Below are 9476 nucleotides of genomic sequence, written 5' to 3'. Positions count from 1 at the left end.
CTGCGCATATCTGAGGCGCCATAACAACACGTTAAAGTGACTCTAAGGACTGTAGCGTGTATCGCGCTGCGCTGAGAGTGCAACGCGATGCTCAAAAAGGTAAATGTTTCCAACGCTTTGCTACGACGACACGGTGGTGGCACCTGTCTGTCGCTTTGCGTTCAACACTGTATCACATCCGAGACAGGCGCGCATCTTTCACTGCGGGCGTGCACGCCTTCGTTTTTGAAGATAAGTTCTAGACGGCGCTCGTGTCCATTGTGCCTCGATGAGCTCGTTCGCCTCCGCTACACGCTCGAAAAAATCTAACGCAACGTCTCCAAAATACCAGTCGCATATTTTCTTGTGCAGAGCATCAAATAAACGTTTTGTTCACTCTCTCCAAACGCAAGACTATCGTCTTCCGACGACATTCGCAGTGTAACATGCAGATTCGGGGTCATTTTTTGAGGGACGCTTATATGTTCTCTCCTATAGTAAAGCACCCAGTGCTTAAAATTAATAAACGCATTTTGTCAGCCCAATAGTATAGGTCTGCTGGCTCAGGTACTCGGCTGCTAACAGGCAGGCCGCGGCATCGAATCCCGGCTGCGGCAGCTGTATTTTCGATGGAGGCGGAGAAGCTGTAAGGCCGCGTTCTCAGGTTTGGGTGCACGTCAAAGAAATCCCAGATGGTCGAGATTCCCGGAGCCCTCCACGACGGCGTCTCTGATAACCATATTGTGGTGGTTATGGGACGTTAAAACCCACATATAAATCGTAATACCATGCTCCTTCCTGAAGTTTTTCAACAGCCCGTTATGATGTACGCGATTCTCAGCGCAAACAGTGCCCGCATTGTTGGAGAAGCTTCAAGACTGCAGTACATCGTTTTCTTGAGATTACGCCCACTTCACGAGTATCTCATATTAGTGTGAAATCTACGTCGCCACTAGCGATAACTCTAGAATGTTCGATGGCGAGTGTATAAATGTCAACATGTTTCGCCGCTTGCCAATTTATTGACCGCCGACGCTTCATTCGCCGCTACCAGTGCAAGTCTGCTCCTGTGATTCGAGTTTCCGTTTACCGAGCACAAGTTCGCCCAAATAAACAATTTAATGTTTATCTTACTCTCTCCTTCTTCGTCGAAGTCAAGACCCCGTGACAATATCAATCATATTGTAACGGGTGCAAGAGAGGAAAAGCCGAAAACTGGTTTATTATGGGCGAACTTGTGCCCTGAAAATTATGTGCGAAGAGATGGAAGAGTCCGCTAGAGCGTTCAAAAAACAAAAACTGTTCCTCTGCCCACGCACCTTCTTCTTCTTCGCAGCTCCAACCCACACTGGCATGTGTCTGTGAACAAGAGGCATGAGTCGTGCGGCCCCAAGCAGGAGTGCACACAAGACGGTGGACGCTGATTTTTCATGACGTCCGATATTGCAAACAGTCTCTGTGGCAATATCTTTGTCTAATGGACCAAGAGTCGACAGTGTTTAGCAATCCAAGCTGACGCCTTGTGGTGGGTGATGTAAACAAGTCATAGCTTCCGTACGAAATTTCTTACCTTTCTCGCGTGCGACACGTTGTCAAAGGCTCCTTTCAAGTCGAGGGCGAGTATCCCACGTGGTGCGTGCTTCGTTGCTTGCTTGACGACCAGCTCGTGGAGTTGGATCATCATGTCTTGGGTGCTGAGATGTTGCCTGAAGCCGTACATCGTCTCCGGCATCTGATCTGATTCTACAAGGGGCTTCAGCAGCCTGTGAAGGACCATGCGCTCCATCACCTTTGCTACACAAAACGTGAAAAAGATGGCCGCATGTGTTCTATCGTGAGGGCCTTGCCGGGCTTTGGAATAAAGTGGACCTCATCTTCCTTCCTTTTCTTCGGCAACTGCAAGCTCTCTGAGGCTTCGTTGATGTGCTCTAAGAGGCCGCGGGCAGCTGCATCGCTCATCTTACCGAGCAGTTTGTAAGTTATGGCGTCTTTGCCGGGCGCGCTATTCTTGTTGCTTTCGTCTATCACTGTCCACAATAACATCATGGTAAATGGCCAATCGACCTTTTCGTTCTCGGTTCCCGCGTACCTCTCGGGCACCGGGTACTGGCCCTTATCTGTCTTTAGGTACTTCACCTTGAGATCTTCCAGGAGTCTGTGGCCGTCTCCCTTGTACATGTTCAATACTTTGGCAAGCTTGCGATTGGTGGTAGTTTCGCTACTCAGCAGGTCGATCAGATGCTTCAAGAAGCACCACGTCTTTCGTGCCGATAGCTTGCCCTGCAGGCCGTTGCAGGTCTTCAGCTGATTTTCCCTGCAGAGCTTGGCCGCGTGCTCGGCGATTCGTTTGTTCAAGACAGCTATGCGCTTGGCCAGTTTTTCGTTGTGTCTTTGACGCTTCCACCGCCACATTAACGAGTGCTGGGTCGCCCGCGTGTTGGTTAGTCGAGCATCCACGTACAGTGTCTGCGACGTCATCGCGATTTCTTGGGTGAATATTTGTAGGGCCTTTTCTGGTCTTTCGCCCATTCAGTGCAGGTCTGTTTTCTTTCAGCTGGCTTCGAGTCTTTCTGGAACGCTTCTTCTTGTTCTTGGGTAAACTTCCTCTTCTTGTCCCAATCCTTTATACGTGCCTTCCCCAGTACATCCCGGTACCGGGAGCCTCTGATCGTAATGCCGATGACGGTGTGGTCAGACCGCAAGTCCACGTCTTCCTTTGGCCAGGTAACGTCTAGTGTGCCCGACACCCACGTCAGGTCTGGCTTAGTGTCTTTGCGACAATGTTGCCTCTTCTGGTGGTTACGTCCAGCTCGTTCAAGAGGACCATCTCGTGATCCTCCATCACTTTGGCCAACGCTTTCCGCCTCTTGAACTGCAACTTATATTCCCACGTTGTGTGAGGGGCGTTAAAGTGAGCGAGGATCAGGAGTGGCCTAGTTCTCGCAAACCCCTTTGCTGTCTCACGATGTGGCCAAATTCGTACTGACGTGGTGACGGCCGGCAGTACACACTCATTACGAATAGATTGCCCAAGCTGCCAATTTCTCTTGCATGAATTTCGACCAGCGTGTGCTCGCATCCACCCTGCACCGTGACGTGCTGACTAGCCACGACGTTGCTCCGTATGCGCACCGCCGTTCCATTCTCCTTGGAGTCAATGTACGTGACGTACCCCGATAGTCTTGGTTTCCCATTCGTTTCTTCTGAAGCAAATATATCGGGCTTCTTTTCTTGCCCGTCAATGTGTAACGGTAGCTCCGCTTCTTTATTGCGAATGTCACGTAAGTTTCATTGGTAAATTACCGTGGCGTACCCCCGAGTCTTGTTATGCTTCTTACCCAGCTTCTGCATCATCCTTTCCGGACGTCTCGACTCGAGCGCGTTTTTTGTGATCGCGTCCTTAATTCTTTTGGCCCACTAAGGGACACGAAGCGGTTCAGTACCGACGTTGAGGCTACTTTTTCGCTTGGCGGTCGCGCTTCACCGAGAGCGTGTGACGCTGACTCTCGACAGCTTCGAGTCGGGCATCCATATTACCTAGGCTTACGTTAATTTGGGTGATTGCAGCCAAAATGACCGTCAGCTCTCCTTTTCGCGGAATCTGCGTCGTTGCCGAGGTCGCGGTTTCTGTTGTTATACGCCTCTCAACAGCGTTCATTGCCTCTTAGTTATTCGATGCCCGTTGCGAGGCCTCATTCTCTCCCGTCGTACACCCTAGGCGGGTTGAGGGGGTCCCTCCGCGGCACCTTGCTCAAGCCTCTGGCGTTGTTTACTGCCGTGGTCTTGTTTTTGGGTTTTGTATTTGCCGAGCTGCCATTACTCACTAGCATTTCAATCTTGCTCATAACAAAACCAGGTGTTGCCACAAGACATTCGGCTACATAAGCGACTTTCTGTAAAACCGAATGCCGACCATCAAGACAGGGGAGGAGAAATCAGACCCTGTCGAGCTCGGTGATCGGGACACCCCTAAGGGGTCGGTCCTGTCACCTCTGCTCTTCAATCTGGCCTTCCTGCCCTTACCCGGTCTTCTCAAGCAAATCGGAGGTGTGGACCACGCGTTCTGCGCCGATGATTTGACGTTGTGTACGGCCCGAGCCGAGTCCGGTGCATTGGCCGAGAAAGCCTTGCAGCGGGCGGCGACGACCGTGCACGAGTATGCCAAGTCGTGTGGACTGAGCTGCGCTCCCCAAAAATCGGAGCTGCTCATGATCAAACCATGAAAACCCAATAAGGAGCGGCCACCTAACGTGAATATCAACATCGACGGAATGGCCTTCAAACCAACACAGCAAATTAGGATTCTCGGTCTACTGCTTCAGAGTGATGGGAAGGCTCAAGCCGCAGTCACGAAGGTCAAGACTACAACCTTACAGATCCCTGGCATGATTCGAAAGGTATCTAACAGAAACCTAGGCCTGAAAGAGGATGATATTATGCGCTTGGTACGCGCGTTTGTCGTGTCGCGGGTTACTTGCTGCGCTCCGTATCTCCAGCTGACGAAGGCGAATAGGGGAACCCTTAACGCGATGCTTCGCAAGGCAACGAAGCATGCACTGGACGTGCCGATATACTCGTAAACGCTAAGTGTTCTAGACATGGGCGCCCACAACACAGCGGAGGAGCTTATCAAAGCCCACCTCTCTAATCAGAGAATCCGGCTCAGTCACACGGAGCACGGACGAGCTGTCCTGCGCAAAATAGGATGGCAGATTGAGCCAGTACCCGTCAAGGCGGCCCTTCCGGAGGACTGGAAGACAACAATTCAAACAAAACCCCTTCCCCGGAGCATGACGCCAGGCAAGGACGATGAGAGGCGCACCGCGCCGGCCAAAGCCATGGCCCGGAAGCTGGAAGAGAACCCCAGGGTCACATACGCGGACGCCTCACTCTGAAAACACAGTGACCGTGCTGCGGTAGTGGTTACGTTCATTGACAGGCTAATCGTCAGCGCGTCGTTGAGGACAAAACACCCTGAAATAGCCGAGGATGTGGCCGTGGCCCTCGCACTCATACAGCCGAGCGTGGACATGGTGGTCACCGAGTCAAAGAGAGCCTATTGAAGCTTCCACAGGGGGGTAATCTCATCCGCGGCACGAGCCATTCTATCCATGTGCAAGCCGCTGGGAAGAGCCGTAGAGCTCGTGTGGGTACCGGCTCACTCGCAGGAAGCACACAACACCATGGCTGACTACCAGGCCCAAGAAATGTCAACCTGGGCCGAGCATGAGCCGGAAGAGATACCACACCCGGTTACCAGCTTTCGGGACATTACCCAGATGTACCGAGAGGGAAGGTGCAGACTACCAGAACCACAGGCCAACCTGACCAGGAAACAACAGATGATATTGCGTCGAGCGCAGGTGAGATCGCTTGCGCATCCCGTATTGCTGAACCGCATGTACCCTGCAGAACACGACATGCTCTGGCCCTTTTGTAAAATCGAAAATGAAACCCTGTCGCACATCTTGGCAGAATTCACAGAACTTAACCCCCCCCCCCAAATTTTTCCTCTCACCTCGAATCTTCAGTTCATTGAGTGATGGGAGACCTTGTTATCCAGCCCCACCCTACCGACTCAGCGTGCACTGACAGAAAGGGATCAGGAGCTGCCGGATACATATTACGGGTCCCGCAACTAGGGAACCACCCCGCCTGGTGCCTGCGCGTACTGCCAACAATGTTGGCCTCAAATAATGTGGACTAATCATTCATCATTCTTATCTTTCTCCGGTTTTTAGAAATAAAAATAATTCGCTCATTACCTTTCCTTCACTAATTTAGGTAATTAGGCTAGCCGTTGATGTAATTACTAATAGGTATATCTGACTCCCGACTGAGGGCTACAGTGTACTCCTATGACTATTAACCAGAGTTTTTAATCATTATCCCAAGGTGCCAATAAAATAGGATACAGCCCTAAATGCAGTACTTGTCTACTCTTTAGCAGTTATAAACTCATCGCGTTTATTTTCATGCACTCCAACCGCCCATGACGTATACGCTCAACGTGATAATCAAATGGAAGTAGCTGATTCGTCGCGAAAAAGGTGCGCGCAATTCGTCAGTTGACAGTAAAAGTCGAAGTAGGACTGCGACCACCTGATATCAGGAAAACTCGGACATGCCGGACACGCTGAAGCTAACACCGTCAAAACTTAGCGAAACAGGAAGAAGCTTTTTAAGGAAAAAATGAATTTTGAAACAGGAAACAAAAGCGAGGTGAGCTAGAGTCGGGTCAAGTTCGGAGTTGATACGTGGTCACGTAATAATCAACAGTGCTGAAAAAGTGCAACAGAACCCGAGTAATTGCGTAGCAGCCTAGAATGCCATGAAAAAACTAGGTTCAAATTCAGATGCCGGACCATTCCCAATTGTATATTTGCATAAAATGCATGATTATGGAACAACAAGGGCTAATTCTAGCAACATAGTTGTCCGCTCCCGCGCCGCCGGACTCCGCCGCCTCCATCACGTGGAGTAAGGAAAACAGCACAAATTATAGAGGGCAGAATGGAAGTCAATATCGGGCCTTCTGCATGTCAGTCCAGTGTCTATCACATAGGTATGCCGGTGCTTGAATACTCCTTTGCAAACTCACCCTATGCAGGCTTCATGTCGGGTAAGGAATCACGTAGGTTCTCGCGTATGGAATCCCTTGTGGCTAATAACCACCTTGGGGTGGTTATTATTAACCACCTTGGGGTGGTCCAAGTATTGAGTTTCGGGCAATATTCCTATATATTCTTATTACACGTTCCAAATTTTCTTTTCGTGAGATATATAGAACATAGTCATTGAAACGACAGACATTTCTGTCTGTTCAGGTTTTTAAGAGAAGTGACCTTAGTTTCCAGTCATCTTGTGTTTCTGTATGCCTGCGCAGTAATTTGGCAGAAATGATGTTGACAGAATGACAAACGGGTCGAATCGATGATGAAGGCGTTTGTTATCTATGTGTATTGAAGATTACACGACTAATGGGTCTAAACACAGCCTTCGGTGGATATGTTATATATCTCAAAGGATGATGAACCTAGTGTAAACTGCGTTCGTAGGGTCCACACATGTTGGCACTCTTTCTTCTAAAACAACAGCAGTAATTTGGAAGCTTTCGGCTTTTTCTAACTTCGTAAGTATCGTTATTTCATTTACGAAAGAAGACAGTAATTAGTTTTACAACCAGCTTGTGTGCGAAATGGGACTCGCTACGTCCCGCGCGTGTTGTCATTTCCGAACCCCTAGGACTCGACTAAAACGCACGCTTGGTCGTCTAGGGCTATGGTGCTCGATGGTGGAATGGCGGTGTGAAGCCACCACTACGGCATTCAAATTTTCAAATTAGATCAAAATGCTCCATCAGTGCACATTCGTCTGAACAGGTGGCCTACTGTTCCGGAGGCATCCATTACGGCATGTTCTATTACCATATAGTAGTTTGGGACGGAAAACGACATTCATTACTATTGCTACGGCGAGATGCCTTTATTGAGAGATGATGAATCCGAGAGTCCAGCGATCTGGAAGATCACCGCTCGTGCCCACCTCGTTCTCCTCTTCTTCCACCCGTCCCCTCAGTATCGTAGCAACATCATGTGAAACGCGCATGAACATGGCCGTTATGTCTGCTCAAAAATCATAAACCTACAAGCATCTGTCAATAAGAAACCTAAATTTACCCAAGCAAGCAAAAATAACCCCGAGGTGAAGCGTACTGCTGCTGTACCGAATTCCGTCCAGCCTGTCATCTGGAGCATCAGTGGTGCCCAACCGGTGCAGCGACGTGCAGGGTCTTGGACCTGGTCTGAGGCGTCATATCGACCGCTTAACCACGAATGTTGCTTTTGGCCGTACCACTCCCCTCAGGGTTTTCGTCCAGGCGTTCTGATCACGAGCCAGGCGTCGAGGCGTGGCTGTGCACGTTCAAGCTTCTCAGCATTGCGGCGCTGTAGATGAACTTATGTGTGGCACACCTTTGCGCTTCTTTTTTAGCAGGCACGCCGAGCCCGAGGTTTGTCGCAATGCGCAGCAGTCGCGAAAGCACCAGATCGATGTATTTTTCTTGCCCTTCATTTGACGGGCTGCTTCGAGACGTCTCTTTCCTTGAAGGGATAGCGCTTTTACGAGTCCGCGCCCTAATAACATGAGATCGCACCGCCTCGGTGCCTTGTTCAGCAGGTGGCAGGGACGTGCCACACTTGACTACCTGCCTTTTTGGTGGACGTGGCGGGGCGCCATTCCTGGTGACGTCCGGGCTCGCACCCGGTCGCCGTGGTGAGCTTTGGTTCGGAGCCACCTCGTAAGAAATCGCTGGCACCATCCACGGTGGCAAGAATGGGAAAAGTGGGAGTACTGGGTATGGACACTGGACGTAGTAGTATGGCATGGGCTCCGTAGGTAGTGTGGGCCCTGCAGTGTCCAGGGGAACGTCGACGAAAGGCCAAACAGCTCCAGCAGGCAGGCGGCGTCCATCAGTCCGTCGAAACCCGGCGGCGTGTGCTGGCGTCTGCCATGAAATTAGCGACTGCGCGGTCGTGGGGCATCCGAGTGCGGCACAAGCCGTGGTCTTGGGCATCGGTCACCCCTGTCGGATCAGCTGCGTAGCTTCGAAATGACGCCCAGTTCTTGAGCGTGCACTACGTATGCAGGTGCGAGTGCGAGCAGGCGTGCACATGAGGGAATTCTTCTTTTTATTCTCATCTTCTCATGACTATTACTCACTGCAGGAGATTCACAGTGTTCGGTGAACTATATTTTGCTGTTTTAGGTGTTTTTTTTGCAATACATCTAGAATGAGCAAGAATTGAATAATACAACAAACTAATTAAAGAATATTAGAATTTAATATGATGAAAAGTTGAAGAAATTAGGTCAATATTTTTTTAGTCTGAATGAATAATTCCTCTGAGTATAGCCTACAGTTCAAAGACGCCAAATGAAAGAACAACTGATTCGGATATTTCCAGACCCAAGTTTTGAAGAGGTGATGCTGGAAATTTTCTCCCGAATGATGTGTACCCACAACAGTATAGAAATTATGGGTAATTGTAACCTCCTCCTTACAGAATTATTAGACACAGAGGAGACAGCGTTTGACTTGCTCTGTGTAGGTAAACTGTTGCTTGCTTGTTCCTATATGCTTTGGCTTGTACCCACTATGAATGAATGACCATTGAACTTTCGGGTATTGTAATGTGAATAATCATAAGGTGAGTAATGAAAGTGTGAATAATCATAAGTTGAGTTAAAAATATATTAAGTAAGCAACTAATACATGAAATGAATAATTATATGGTAATTCTAAAGAGCTGCAATTTCTATACTTATAAAAGAGAATAAAAGGTGACAAGCAAACCGACAATGACGCTCCTGTTGCTGTGACCCAGAGAAGGAGCCCCAAAAAAAACATTATTCCCAGAATTTATAGTAATGTTTAGCTTTCGAACTATAGTTTCTAAATGTTTCTTTCTATGGCTTGTGGAACGTCGGGAAGTAAT

This window comes from Rhipicephalus microplus, chromosome 9 (assembly GCF_043290135.1).
Source record: "Rhipicephalus microplus isolate Deutch F79 chromosome 9, USDA_Rmic, whole genome shotgun sequence".
NCBI lineage: Eukaryota > Metazoa > Arthropoda > Arachnida > Ixodida > Ixodidae > Rhipicephalus > Rhipicephalus microplus.
The sequence above is the reverse complement of the archived record's forward strand: the minus strand, read 5'-3'. Positions refer to the sequence as shown.